This window comes from Dermacentor albipictus, chromosome 3, assembly GCF_038994185.2.
Source record: "Dermacentor albipictus isolate Rhodes 1998 colony chromosome 3, USDA_Dalb.pri_finalv2, whole genome shotgun sequence".
NCBI lineage: Eukaryota > Metazoa > Arthropoda > Arachnida > Ixodida > Ixodidae > Dermacentor > Dermacentor albipictus.
In genome coordinates, this window is record NC_091823.1 from 186,358,786 (window position 1) to 186,374,306 (window position 15,521).

The following is a 15,521-nucleotide window of genomic DNA, read 5'->3' on the forward strand; positions in this document are numbered from 1 at the left end:
AATAGTCTAGAGGAATTTGACATCGCACAACTAACGACGGAAGAATTAAAATAAGCCTTGGGAGCTATGCAAAGGGTGAAGTCACGGACGGAGTATGGATAACCGAATGTAGAGCAGGTGGTTCTCTGAAATATTGGTGGTGTTTACACATTAAGTCCATGGAGTCATTAGGCAGTTTTAGTTTAGCATACGCAACTTATAGTGTACGCTGTATGCTATAGTGTAGCGTACGCTAAGCAGCACACATTTTCTACAATTTTAATTGGTCGACAATATTTTTGGATCTCAGAGGCCATACGCCGTCGTTGCGGCTATTTCCCGCCTGTAGCGATAAATGGTGCTGACATCTCGAATGTTTTTTTCGTTAGGCTTTCACTCGTTCGAAACAAGAAGCGATCTCGAAAATACCATGAGGTTATCCATAATGCCCTGTCGTCGAAGCGGCCCGAGACTAAGCGAAAGCCGTTTACACGATCATTTGCTACAAACCAAGTGCATTCTACAAAAGCAATGCCAAATTTGGTTAAGAAATAAGTGACGTTATCTTTACAACCCATGTCCCCACTTAAGGGAGGAGATGGGTTGTAAAGATAACGTCACTTATTTCTTAACCAAATTAGATCAAACTGCACAGAGTTGTTCAGTTTCTTGAGCTGATGTTAAATACGTAATTATATATTAAACAGGTCAATTATTTCTTGAGATAATTAGTAGTCACATTCTATTGTTTGCTGAAACAATAAAAAATATATATTTTTAACATAACATTGTTATTAACACATGGATAGATACTAGAATGCATAAGGAATATAGCGCTGCAAGCAGATTTAAAACTGAACTACTATTTCTATATTTACAGTACAATGAAGTTCATTTTTATGCATATTGAAAAACAATAAATTTTTAAACTAAAAAAAGATGTTTTTCGAGCTGTGAATGAAAAATCTGCTCCCAGCACTGCTTTATCTGCACATTTGGCTTCATGCTGCAAAAGAAATAGCCCTAGCTGTCCTAGGTCCAAAGATATCGAAGCAGCAAACAAAGAAAGTGGCCAAAATCTGTGTTCCGAGAAAACAAGAAAAAATGGTTGATACTTTATTTAGCTGTATACAGTTAAAAATATCATGGTATGTACACTCCTAATGGGCTAATATTCACCAGGCATGTAGTCAGATTGACTGTTTGCGCATGTGTGCCTTTTCTTCAAGGTGCGCTGCAGGTTGTCAGCAGAGGAGCGCTTGCATGCTGAAGCAACAGAACGACGCTGATCTTTTTCAGCCATGCGCTTGGAGCTGTGAATGCTACGGTTGAGGCCAAGCTCCGTTAGTATGCCTGTAGAGCTTCTTGCATTTCCTGCGTTGAATTTCAGGACCGCTTCGGCTACGGTCGCTTCAATAGCGAATGAGGCATGCCGCTCCTTTGGCGCAAGTGCCCATATCATTGAGTGCAAGCACTCATTATTGTTCTGGGTTTTGCCCCATTGGCATCACTGCCATAGCCTCTTATCAGAAAGCCTCTGATAGATGGGCAATAAGGCCTCGCAGACATGAGGAGGCAAGCTGCGGGGATGCTTTGGTGCAGGCTCGCCCTTAGCATAGGTTCACGGTAAACGGGTTGATCTTCTGATCTCCATTGATGCGCGGTGAACTCCACCTTGAAGATATGTCACCGCAGTTCGTACACACGAGCTGAAGCTTGACGGCAAGACCATATTCTCGCTCACCTCTCATGATTTGCGCATCTCCCTTACAAATCTTTCACTGTAAACATGATATCAACGCGTTCCCCAGCTCCAAGTGCAGGATGGTGAAGGCCGTTTCGTCGGGGAGGGAACCACGGCGTCAGCGTGTTGAGTGATAAGATTTCGCTTCCGCTCTGTTGCCGTGACGGATGACATTTCCTGATGTTTCTCTTCTGCTTCCTTCTTCTCATCCTCTAACTGCTGTGGCAGCAAAATTTTCGTGTCAAGATGCACATGGCCGCTCTCCGCGATGCTGTCGAGCTGACGAGCTCGTAGGTCTAGCGTCTGTTAGGCCTACCGTGGCGGCAGCGGCGGCCGCTTCGGCGTCTGCCCTGCCGATCGCAGCGAAGTCGTCATCCTCGTTGCCCCGAGTTGTGGGACGCTTCTAGAAGTTCTCCGATTGCGATAGTGCCTCGCTCGCTTCCCAAATTTGTTCTTGGTGCTGAACTTCTTGATCGGCCAAACAATAGCTGCAGTCAGTCGACAACACCAAGACAAAATGGCGCGCGCTTGTGCGCGTCTCGACAGCGTGAAGCAGACGGAAAGGCCGCTAGGCCAATCGGGTGCCTAGACTGTCACGTGCGCCGAGCAGCCAATACAATCGGGCGTTGGTACATCTCGATGACGCATTTTTTCTAGAAAGCCAATGAGCAAGGACAGCTAGCGACGGCGGGAAATTGAACGTGAAGGGCGGCTCTCAAACGAGACCAAGACGGCCATGATAACCCATGTGCGACGGCAACCGTTCGACGTGGAAAAAGTGCCATTTCTGCTTAAATTTGCGCTCAGATTCACCTCACAGGCGTGTTACAAATTGAATTTGCGGCAAAAATAATGATAAGTAAAGCTGGAAACTTTGCAAATTATTGCAAAAATGGTTCTAGATTCCGAAAATGTCAGCTTCAAAAAGTCGATGTTTTCACGCTTTTCGGCCTTTCAAGACCAGTGTCACCCCTTTAAGGCGGCAATAGTCGACGTGAAACCTTATGGAGTCATCTTCTTTTAACCCTTCGAGGGTCGAATTATTTTGAAAAAAATCTTTCCCAGGTGGTAAATCAGCTTAATGCGGATCTTGAATGTACAAAATGTATAAAGTTGGGAACAAATAGTAAAAAAAAATCTGGAACTGTATTTTGGTGTTGGCATCACTCCGAACTGCAATATGTTCAATAGTATTTCAGAGTGTGGTACTCATTTAACCCTTTCGCTGTCACGGACGTACCGGTACGTCATCGCGCTTCCCCCCCACGGTGTCACTGACGTACCGGTACGTTCTCTATAGTGCGTTCAAAATTTCGCGCCTGAGCGCAAAGCTGGCGCTCCTCAATTGGCCACGCCATCTGTTGACTCTTTCTACAAGTTCGTATATTCTCCCCAACCTCTGTTAACCCATGTATTGAAGAGTACGGTGCGACTGCCACTCCCCACTTGCTCTTCGCTGAGTGGCGCGGTGGCTCCGCGTTCGCTGGATCACGCGTCGCGCGCGTGTGGTTATGGGTTCAAGGGTTGTCATCTATGGGGTTGTTCTGCCGTCTCCGCTGGTTTGAAGGTTTTTATTTTTCTTCTGTTGGTGTGTCTGCTACGCCGCGTCAAGTTCAGGCGCACGTGCCGTTGCCTCTCCGAAAAGTGTGACTCGATTGCTGCTTTCGCTCTCTCGTCGAACCCTCGCTTCCGACTTGCAGCAGTAAACGTAAAGCCCTTCGAACTTAGCCTTTTTCCATCTCCCTCTGTCTTCTTGATCACGCAACGTCCTATTTCTCTCCGTTGTGCGGGCGACTGAAAGCGCATCCTCCCAGCGTGCGGTTACATTCGGATAGCTGAGCGTGTGGGACCTTCGTCTGTTCATTGGCGCGGTGGCTCAATTCCGATTTAGAATACGAGGCGAGCTCGGATTCGGACTCGGACAGAGTCGCATGCGAGGAAGAGGGTTCCGCATTTCGGATGTTGAACGGATTTTATAGCCAGGCTGATGATGATGATGATGTTTACTAACAGCAGCTGCAGAACACTGAAATGCGCATACAGCATTGACTACGTTATTTGTATACCAATCATAATCAAAAATAAATTGCTATGTTCATTCCCTGTTATGCTTGTTCCCTGAAACCAAGCCGACACTGGGGGTGCGTCACGGCCAGAAAGGTCCGACAGCGAAAGGGTTAAACACGGGTCTACGCACAGCACCTTATCGTAGTCTGCACACCTAAGATGCGTGTCTGTTCTCCTTTTGGAGCGACGATTTGTGTTGGCGCACACATGACATCTTCTCTCTGTGTGGCTGCCTTGAGCAGAGGCCTGAGGCACCCTCTTGCGTAAGCGCGTTGCAGCAGAGAGCGAGAATACCTTGTGAGTGGTGGTGATAAACAAGCTAAGAGCAGCGCCAATCAAGATAGAAATCAACTTCCGCCGCCCCTACGAGAGCGTGCCGACAAAGAAAAAAATCACGTTTCGCGCGCCTCCGTTGCGATCACGCGGCGGAACCGAAACCACGTTGCCGCCGAGAGCGAGAATACAGTCGACTCCCGTTAATACGAAGTTCACAAGGACCGCAAAAAACTTCGAAATAAACGAACTTCCAATTAAGCACAAAACACAAAAAACAGCACTTCATTTGTGGCGAAATCGAGTATTTTCTCGAAGAAAAATAGTCGGTCATCTTGCTTTGCTTCTTCTTGTTGAATCGCGCTGCTGAAAGCAAGTTCCGCAGGCTGTAGATGTGGCGGAACGCTTCTTCCGCGTTACCTGCAGCGGCAAAGAAGCGCTCCGCGAGAGCAAGGCCCGCAGCTACATCGGCAGCCTTAGGTTGCGGCTCGCCTTCAACGTCATCGTTGCTTTCCTTGGTCGCTTCCTGGGGCCGAATAATCTCTAGGATTTCGCTATCCGTCAGCGCACCGCACATTTCGACCGCCTTGCCCACGGCGACGTAATCTTCAAAATTGACGTCCCCGAGAGCATCACCAAAATCAGTGCCATCAAGCTCGCTTGTTGACGCTTCCTCCGCTGAAATTTCAGAGGCATCCTCCGAAGAAGCTGCCACAAAACCGCAAGCCCTGAAGCAGTTTGCGATTGTTTCTTGCTTCACACGATCCCATGCTCGCGCCAACATGTGGATGGCACTAAGCAGGCTCACCTCGTACTTTGTGGAGCCATCCATACACAAAATCATGCGCTGGAGGAGGTGCCGCCTGTACAGGACTTTAACATTCTTGATGATGCCTTGGTCCATTGGCTGCAAAACAGCTGTTGTGTTTGCAGGCAAAAATGCGAGGCGTATTGCACTCGAGGCTGGCACATTCACGTGAGCACTGCAGTGATCGACAAGGAACAACACCTTGCGGTTCGAAGCAGCAAACTTGCGGTCCAATTTGCTTATCCAGCTCTTGAAGATTTTGGCCGTCATCCACGCTTCTTTGTTCGCCTCATAGTCCACAGGCAATGTCTTCACGCCTTTAAAACATCTCGGCTTCGCAGCTTTCCCGATCACATGTAACCGACATCGTTCCGTGCCAGTCAGGTTTGCCGCGATCAGCACCGACACTCTCTCCTTGCTGCGTTTGCCCCCAGCACAGTCGTCGTCCTTGAATGTCAGGGTCTTCTCTAGTAGAAGCCGATAGAAGAGTGCAGTCTCATCTGCATTGAAGATGTCTTCCGGTCTGTATTTGGCGAGATATTCACGTAGCTTTCCGTCCTTCCACGTGGCGCATGTTTCCTGGTTAACGGACACCTTTTCACCACACACGCTCTTGTAAATCAGGTCGTGGCGATCTTTAAAGCGCGTCAGCCATCCATCTGACGAAACGAAGTCATCGATCCCCAACATTGCTGCAAGCGTTCGGGCTTTCATCACAACGATGTCTCCGCTGAGAGGAAGTTTGTTGCTCCGGGGCCTCCCTAATCCAAACCAGCAGAGCCTTCTTCAACTCTGGGTAAGCGCCGGTGCGCATTCGCTTCCATAAGTCTTGAACTTGTCGTTCTCAAATGCATCCATTATTGTGCGCTTATTCTTGATGTAGTTTGAGAGCGTGTTCGGCTGGATCATGTACTTCCGCGCTATGTCTTGTTTGGCAGGACCTCCCTTCTCAACTTTCTTCAAAACCTCGACTTTCGTTGCCAGGTAGAGTGTGCGATAAGAGCCACTGTTTGCCATGGCTATAAACTGCGTGACTAGGTACAGTCGATTCCGAATCACCCGTGGAACAACCTAGCCTATGAGCTACCCGCACAAAGGCGCTCGACTAACACACGCCTCGACATACGCTGCAAGACTAATCTCGCACAATCTCGCCACTGCCAGTATGCAGCGCTGCATGCACCTACGGCACCCGCGTGGCCTCTGCAATCAGCTCCGGCCACGCGCGGCAGCCGCGCGTGGCCTCCGGCGGGAGCCGCTTCGCCTGCCGCCGGAGTTGATCGCGGAGGCCGTAGCAATGAATAATCGCGCGTGCACATTCTGCACATTCTACCAAAGAATGACGGTCACCTCGAGGATTCCGGCTGAAAATTAACTTCCAATTAAACAATATTACTGGATGAGGACTTCGAATTATCGAGCGATTTCTTCTACAGGATTACATGCAAAACTGACGGGACCAGCACTTCACTTCTAATTAACCGAAAATTCCAATGAAGCAACTTCGAATTATTGGGAGAAGACTGCACCTCGCAAACGGCAGTAATAAACAAGCTAAAAGCAGCACCAATCAAGATAGAAATCAAATTCCACCGCCCTGCAAAAGAGTGCCGACAAAGAGAAAAATAACGTTTCGCGCACCTTCGTTGCGATCATGCGACGAAACCGTAACCGCAAAAGGGGTGTTGCCAAAGTCTGCGCGATGCGCTGAAGCTAGAAATCAGTTCTGTTTATCTCCCCAAGAAAGTAACACAAATTTCAAATGCTTCTTGAAAGTCCTAAGACGTGGCAGCACCTCTCAGTGAGCACGCATCGTCACTATGGCGCGAAATTTCAAGCGGAGGGTCGAAACCGTATCGGTACGGCAAAGACCTTGTGGGACAGAAAACTGCCGCCGTACATGTACGGCAAAGACCTTGTGGGACAGAAAACTGCCGCCGTACATGTACGGCAAAAACCTTCAAAGGGTTAACAAAGACAACCAGAGATGCCCAGGGACTGTTAGAGGGCTGGATGATGCCACGCTCCAGCACGTCAACCTGCTGATCAATGATCTGGCATTAAACGGGCACCACACGATAAGGATGCCGGTGCAATGGTGTTTGTTGTAGTGAATGACTGCGGACGTTCAGCCCAAGAATGTTTGGTCACTGTCAAATAAGGCAAAAAAATGCTGGAGGATCTTGCAAATTCCTGTGTGCTGTGCAGGTGAGAGTTCTGCATCGATGGCACAAGTGAAGATGTCCACAGGGGCATCAGTCGCAGCGGGAGGAGTGACTGCATAAATCGGAAGTGATGCCGCATCGCCGAACATGGTAGCCAGGAGAACGCAATCGAAAGCTTCAGGGGTTGCCAGGCACTTGCTGCAGAGTAGGGGATAATGGGCAGGCAGATGGACTGCACACATAAAGGGCAGCAGAACAACAGAGAACAGAAGCAGAAAGTTTCGGCAGCGCGTACAAAAGCCCAATGGCAAAAACAGAACTGATGAGTTCACAGCAGAGTTACATGACACAAGAACCAGAGCAGTGGAGAAAGATGCAATGTCCATGTCAGAGGCGTCAAGAACTTTAGGAGAATGGAGGCACGAGTGCAGTCAACAAGAGCTCGATTGACTGACAGGAAATTCCATCCAAGGATAACGTCCTGCTAGCAACGAGATAGGATGACAAATTAAACAATGTACTGTGTATACAGTCGCCGACTGATTTTCCGGACTCCAAAAATTCGGACATGCCCGATTATTCGGTCAGCTTCGCAGCACCGCCATTCTCCCCATAGACCATAATGTATAACAACTGCTGAAAGTTCGGACACCTCGCAACCTCTCGGCTAATTTTTCGGACACTCCTTGAGCCAACTCGATCAAGAGCACCATGCACCGACTCTGACCGGTGCATGGTTCGACTTGCTGAACGCCATTTTTGTTTTGAACGGAGCCTCCTTGCTGCCCCACGAAGTGGCGCTACTCGAAATCCCCGCTCATCATCATCGTTTCTGCCTGGTTCGATAGAGTGGCTCTACAGCAGTTCCAGTTTCAGCTTAGTAAGCCATGTCAAGACAATCCAGCAGCTGATTTGTTTCTTCGCGCACAACGCTACGAGCAGGCCATGTTTTTCGTTTGTGTGACTGGTGTCGGCACGGTGGTGTTTGCTTTGTGTGCTGTGTCGAGGTTTCGGTGATCCAACGCGGCGCACGGAAACATCGCGTCAAGTGTCTAATGGTGCCGACAGTGCCCGCGGACTGCGCTGGGGAATGTCGGCAAGCGGGTGCCGGGAGGCCTAGGATTTGTCGCCTTCCGATGCGCTCCCTACTGACGCCGAAAATGTTCTGCCGAGACCTGCGCAGTGGTTGCATTGCGATCCCGGACACTGTCTCATTCGACAGTTTCACAGGTGCCGACACTGCTGTACTGACATGCGCAGAACTCGACAACGGCGAGATCATTCGTCAGGTTTCTGCTGCACCGCCTGACGATGACGCCGAGTCGGAAGATGACGCACCATGTGCTACGCTACCGTCACATGCGGAGCGTGCACAAGCAGTGACCGTACGACCCTCTCCGAGATTCAGGCTCATCTGATTGCGCGTAAACGGAACAGCGTGCAATGGCGCATTTATGATTTCTTCAAGTCTACTGCCGACCCGAATAAGCGCGTGGAAATAAAGGATTTCATTCTTTCTTTATTAATCTGCTTTTTCGGACACCTGTTTATTCGGACATTTTCGCAGTCCCCGTGAGGTCCGAATAAATGGTCGGCGACTGTACTAATAAATAGTTATGGGCAGTCGAGCATGTACTCACAGCTATATAATGTATTTTGTTTATTCGGACATTTTCGCAGTCCCGGTGAGGTCTGAATAAATGGTCGGCGACTGTACTCGTGCATAAGCCGCCCCACAAAGTGCAACAAGATGGCGCTAGTTTTTTTCACTGACCGCATACCATTAGAATCATCGTTGCACATCCACCGAACAGACCGAGTGAAGACTCGGCTAGCCGACTGCCAAGCAGACTTGGCCGTGATTCCTGGTGGCTTGACAAGCGCGCTGCAACCACTATGTTTGTATAAACTGGCCATTCAAGATGGAATTTTGGCAGTGCTATGCCAAGTGGATGGCCGCAGGCAACCACGAAACTCCAACAGGGTGACTGAAGCGAGCGTCTCTTCAGCAAGTGTGCAGTTGGATTCCAGACGTGTGATGTTCCCTGTCAGTGGACACCGTTGCAAAGAGCTTTATAGTAATGGGGATATCAAACGCCATGGACAGCATAGAGGACAACCAGCTTTGGGAGCGCGCCGATGAAGTGGGCTCATCCGCCAGTGGGCCTCTTCGATTTTTGAAGTTCTGGCAGCCCGCTGGGAGCCAGACGGCAGCCAGCTAGTTCCGGTTCTGACAGGAAGTCACGTGGGCTGGGATCCCAAGACAACCCGAACCTGCCCGAAGTTCGCAAAATCGAACGCCGGTACAGCTGGCCAAATGTAAACATGCTACCAGCATGGCAGTGACCGTCGAGGCCGACGCGCGCTCGGCGTAGTCAGCCCATTTATGCGTTGCCAACTCGAAAATATATAGTTGCATTCAAGGATACGATCACTTTCGCGTGACTCGGCGCAGGACGCGTACTCGGCCAACCTCGCCTTGCGCAGCGCAACAGATGGCCTCAGACGAGGCGGATGACAAGACGCGAAATCGTATTGTATTCTCGAAAGTGACACTGGAGGATCCTTGCTCGCAGCGATCACGTCGACCACCGGCGACATTGATGAGTTGGCGTTGTGTCATCACAAGACATGAAAAAGCAGGTTATCGAGTACATCTCATACGCATAAAATTTCGTGCCGACCTGCTTGGGCTTCGATTTCAGAAAGTTTGTTGTGGCTGATGGTGCTTCTCATTCAAGGAGCTGGAGACGCGGCTGGCGCGTGAAAATGCACGTCACCTGTGACCAGCGGAACGTTTCACACGAAAAACAACATTGGTCGCAATCATGAGAGCAATAAGCCAATGTACCAAGTGCAATCAGTGTATTCTCAGATGAACGGCCTGCAGTTCGAACACATATCGGTTTCGAGCTGCCACCTAAGCATACGACGGAGAGACGGAGCGAACACGGGCTAACTGCGAAGCCTTCGCTAACTGCAGATAAATGAGAGATATACATACGTGAAATATGTGAAAAGGAACGCCACCAGAGAAAGACGAACCCAAAATGTACCGCAATGTGTGAATGAGCGTCTACAACTTGCCTGGAACACGATGCAGATAACATGCTCGCATGAGAGCGCGGCACGCTGTTCACCGCCGCGAAGAAGCAATCAGGGGACACACAGGCACACACACAAAAGCTTCAAACGGTTCACCACGGCTCGTATCACGCCGCTTCGCGATGCGGAACAGAGCGTTAGCACCTAAAAAGACAACGCTAGAAGTAAGGAAATCCGAAATATGACCGTAGACAGTTGGCTGAGCGAGGTAAATTTAAGTCCTCATGCGCCCGTGTTGCAAACCGTGAAGTCCCCCTAAAGATGGCAGCGAGCACCCATGGCCTCTTTTAGTCGTTTGCTAGCCAGAGAACTTCCAGAGAGCAGCCAGACCAAAATCGTCCTGGCAGGTTCTGGCAGCCCGCGGGTAGCCAGAACCGTCCAGCGCAAGCAAAACGAACGCCCGGCGGAAGTGCGTAGCGCGGTGGGCGGAGCAACCTGAGAAAAACGAAGACGCTCTGGCTGGCTCTGGCAGCCCGCGGGTAGAGAGAAGTGGAAAATCGAAGAAGCCCAGTGGTGAGAGTGCTGATGAGATGAGCTCGCCTGAGTGTGCTTAGCTTGAAAGTGGCGATAAATAGTGAAATAAAATTATATCTGTGACCAGTTTTCTAATTATCTGGCGCAGTAGTCGCAGTGGCACTACAGTGTGTTAGATGTGTAGCTATAGGCCTGATTTGTGTATAACTCGGACCCGAGAAAATCTGACGAAAAAAAAAAAAAAGAACTGTGCCCTTCCACCTTGTGAAGAAGGATGACCAGTGATGACCAGCGATCGCTGGTGTGTATGTGGGCTCTTTAATGGTGAACTGCACCTCCGCCGCAGGTCGGCCCAGCATTCCACTATCTTCGGGATCGGCCCTTGTATGGGGAGTGCTTAACGCCTGCTTCACCTCTGCCACGGGTCGGTGCGGCCTGCCATTGCACTATCTCCGGGGACAGCCCACGTATAGGGAGTTTTTTCCTTACCACACCAACGACACAAAAATTTTCTCGGACGGTAGAGGTATACAGCTTCGCTGTAAAAGTGCAGCTTATACACAATGCTGAATGTGATATGAGGTTGCCATATGCCGAGATAGAGAGGTAAGTGGAGTGGTCACTTTGTTCAAATTGTGGCAAAGCTTCTCACTAATACAGTGGAATCTCGATGATACGAATCTCACGGGGTCACGAAGAATATTTGTATTAGCCAAAATTCGTATCGTCGAAACAATTAAAGCTAGCTAAATTAACTCTTTCGCTACCGCGCCTATTCAGATCGATCAATTTGATCCGACGCATTTCAAGTTCAAATTCTCGCGCTCTCGTGCGGCTTGCGAGCGCATAGCCCCATCTAGGTTAGAAAGTGGGAAGCACACAACGATTTCCGCTACGTTTTGTTGGCTTTTTACTTTCCGGTTCGTCTCCGCACGCCGCAAGAAGTTTCGAATTGTCAGGCGAGCGGGTCGATCATGGAGTCGTCATCGCGCGCAGATGCTCCTAAATGATGTGTTTCTCTTCAACCGAGCGCTTCTGTAGCTGATTATACGGACGAAATCAGTAGTAGTGAGCCTGAAGACGACGTGGAAACATCAGAATTCAGCACCAAGGACGAGGATGCATCAAATCAAGTCGGAACATCCAGCGGGTGAGTGTCGGTTCTTTGTGCGGCACACATTTCGATTACAGTCGCCGACCGATTTTCCGGACTCCAAAAATTCGGACAGGCCCGATTATTCGGTCAGCTTCACGGCACCGCCATTCTCTCCATAGACCATAATGTATAAAAACTGCCGAAAGTTCGGACACCTTGCAACCTCTCGTCTGATTTTTCGGACACTCCTTTAGCCAACTCGGTCGAGAGCACCATGCACCGACTCTGACCAATGCATGGTCCGACTTGCTGAACGCCATTTTTGTTTTGAACGGAGCTTCCTTGCTGCCCCCCGAAGTGGCGCTACTGGAAATCCCCGCTCATCATCATCGTTTTTGCCTGGTTCGATAGAGTGGCTCTACAGCAGTTCTAGTTTCAGCTTAGTAAGCCATGTCAAGACAATCCAGCAGCTAATTTGTTTCTTCGCGCATGACGCTACGAGCAGGCCATGTTTTTCGTTTGTGTGACTGGTGTCAGCACGGTGGTGTTTGCTTTGTGTGCTGTGTCGAGGTTACGGTGATCCAACGCGGCGCACGGAAACATCGCGTCAAGTGTCTAATGGCACTGACAGTGCCCGCGGACTGCGCTGGGGAATGTCGGCAAGCGGGTGCCGGGAGGCCTAGGATTTGTCACCTTCCGATGTGCTCCCTACTGACGCCGAAAATGTTCTGCCGAGACCTGTGCAGTGGTTGCATTGCGATCCCGGACACCGTCTCATTCGACAGTTTCACAGGTGCCGACACTGCTGTACTGACATGCGCAGAACTCGACAACGGCGAGATCATTCGTCAGGTTTCTGCTGCACCGTCTGACGATGACTCCGAGTCGGAAGATGACGCACCATGTGCTACGCTACCGTCACATGCGGAGCGTGCACAAGCAGTGACCGTACGACCCTCTCCGAGATTCAGGCTCATCTGATTGCGCGTGAACGGAACAGCGTGCAATGGCGCATTTATGATTTCTTCAAGTCTACTGCCAACCCGAATAAGCGCGTCGAAATAAAGGATTTCATTCTTTTTTTATTAATCTGCTTTTTCGGACACCTGTTTGTTCGGACATTTTCGCAGTCCCCGTGAGGTCTGAATAAATGGTCGGCGACTGTACTAATAAATAGTTATGGGCAGTGGAGCATGTACTCACAGCTATATAGTGTATTTTCAGGGTCTCAACGTCATATGGACACGATTCCCTGCCAGCAGCTGTAACGCGCGTGCAGTTTTTTCCGAGAACGAACCCTGGGGTCGAAGTTGGCGGCGCGCTCTGGAGTAATGCACGGCACTTCATACGGGCCATCGATGTCTTCCAACTACTTTTCACAGCAGAGCTAATCAACGTTATCTCCGAAAACACAAATATGCCCGGACGCATATTTTAGAGACGCAGACTTGCGCAGAAAAGGACGGCTGATGGAAAAATTTCAGTCCAGGTGAAGTAATGCAATGCATCGGAATCCTGATATACATGGGAATTGTGGAACTGCCTCGCCTTTATCTATACTGGAATACCTCGGAGTTATTTTCGGGTCTCATTCCTCCAAAGATTAAGCCCAGGAGCCGATTTTTTTTGTTCAATGCTTTTCTTAGAGTCATGGACCTGGAGAAGACTGACCCTGTCCGCGATGGCAAGCTGCACAGGATCGCACATTTACTGCAGCATATGAATGACGTGTCAGGTCAGCTTTCCAGCCATACCGAAATTGTGCGTGGATGAACGAATGGTTAAATCAAAAGGACGATCGGGCATTCAGCAGTATATGCATGACAAGGGGTCAATTGAGGGTATAAGCTATGGGTCCTTGCTGACTCAAGAACAGGCTACACTGTTCAATCCAGTGTTTACACCGGGAAGCGAGAAACACCAAGCTCAAAGGGACTGGCTTATGATGTTGTAACCTGCCTTTGTGATGCATATTTGGATCAAGGCTACATTGTCTACCTTGACAACTTCTACATGTCCACCTCCCTCTTTGAACATCTCCTTGAAAGGAAGGCTCTCTCTTGCAGAACAATGCGCAAAGATCGTCATGGATTTCCCTCCCAGTTGCAAGACTCCACTTGGGAGAAAAAAGCAACTCAAGGTCACATTCGCTGGCTGCGGTGCCGTGATGTGCTGTACTTGCAGTGGAAAGACAAGCGCGCTGTAAACATGATAAGAACAGCACACACTGCCAACAATCACGTCACTGCAATGCGAAAAGTGATGAGAGGAGACCAATTGACAAAGCTCCCCCATCAGGAAGCCGCTTTTGATAGAAGACTATAATAAGGGCATGCTTGGTGTTGACAAATCCGATCAACTTATTGTTTCCTATAATGTCTTGATGAAGTGTGTCAGGTGGTGGAAGACACTGTTCTTCCACTGCATTGACATTGCTGTCGTCAACAGCGTCATCATTTTCCAGGAACACAGGGAGCATCACCCAGTGATAAAGGAGCTCTCCAGAAACACTGGCTTTTACCAGCTTGAATTTTGAATTGAGCTGGTAAACCAGATTTTTGGTTTAGACGACAGACCTAGTCACCCTCCACCTCCTCCCAAGTCTGAGCACAAGCGCCAGGTGCAAGAAAAGCGCCGTAACTGCAAGCTCTGCTATAAAAAAAATTAAATAAGATGAAAACGGCAGTTTTTTGTGAGCCATGCGGTGTGCATTTCTGTTTCATCCCGACGAGGGACTGCTTTGGAGAATGGCATGCCACTCAACCACGCTAACTTTTCTTTTTTGTGGAAAGAACAGTTTTCCGAAAAAGTTTCTGCAACTTGTGTTATTTCTTTAGAACATATAAGGCTACAAAATGTATATCTTCAAATTTTTTTACCCCTGATATTTTTAAAGTTGTGCACCTTTTTCAAACAGCGATATCCTCACTGCATAAATTTTTACATTATAAACATTTTTTCATTAATTTGTGAAATAAATATATATGCAACATTTATGTTATTGAATAGGAAATTCCCTTAGCTACATTTTCATACCAAAGAATGTAAATAATGCATTCATGCACAGCCGCCAAAAAATATTTCCTTCTACCTAGTAAAAACTGCCCTTTTTCCCCTGGTAGCGAAAGAGTTAAAGAGTCAGAGGTGAAATCCGTCAGGCACACGTACATAAAACGCATTTATTTCTTGAAGAAAAAGTCTCTAATGTCCTTCTGCTTCTTTTTCTTTGTCAGGTCACTTAGCAGACTGTTCAAATCCGTAAAAACGCGTGCACGTGTCATCGCTCACTTAATCCGCGGCCATAGCACACCTCAGAACTTCGAGCGCATGCAGCGTTTCTGCCGCCAATGGTGGTCCTACGCTGTTGCCCATGTCTAACACAAAGAATGTGGCCCAAAGCACAGCAGCTACTCCATCCGATGGCGCGCGGAAGAGGAGGAAAAGCACAAAAGCAACAAAAGCGCCATACCTTCAAACTCTTCGCGCTCAGTCGCGGCTTCCGCGCCTCTGCACCAAAAGAGAAAGGGAGAAATCATGCGACTGCGCACTGTTCTCTTTCGCAGCCGTCGGTGGGGCGGCGTTTATTAAGGCGAAAGCCTTTCATGCTCGCCTTCGCGCCCGTCCGTGCGCTGGAATCGTGCCAACTGTAGCCTCTCCTCCGCGCAGCGGCGCAACTTCCTCCCCTCCTTAGCAACCGCTGCACCAGTTGGGGGCGCAGCTGTGCATAACAACCGTGACGCCACAGAGTAGCGGTAGAACAAGCGCGCGCACGTCGGCGGCAGCTGCACCACCGCTGCCGCCGCTCTTTTG

The 15,521-nt window shown here is 49.2% G+C and overlaps 1 protein-coding gene and 1 pseudogene across 8 annotated transcripts in view; one reads left to right on the forward strand and one right to left on the reverse strand.

Annotated features, from left to right (window-relative positions):
• The window catches only part of Doa (Darkener of apricot), a 116,183-nt gene that overhangs the window by 42,448 nt on the left and 58,214 nt on the right, over positions 1 to 15,521 (reverse strand). The window lies entirely within an intron of this gene.
• LOC139057109 (piggyBac transposable element-derived protein 4-like) lies at positions 9,136 to 14,521 on the forward strand (annotated as a pseudogene).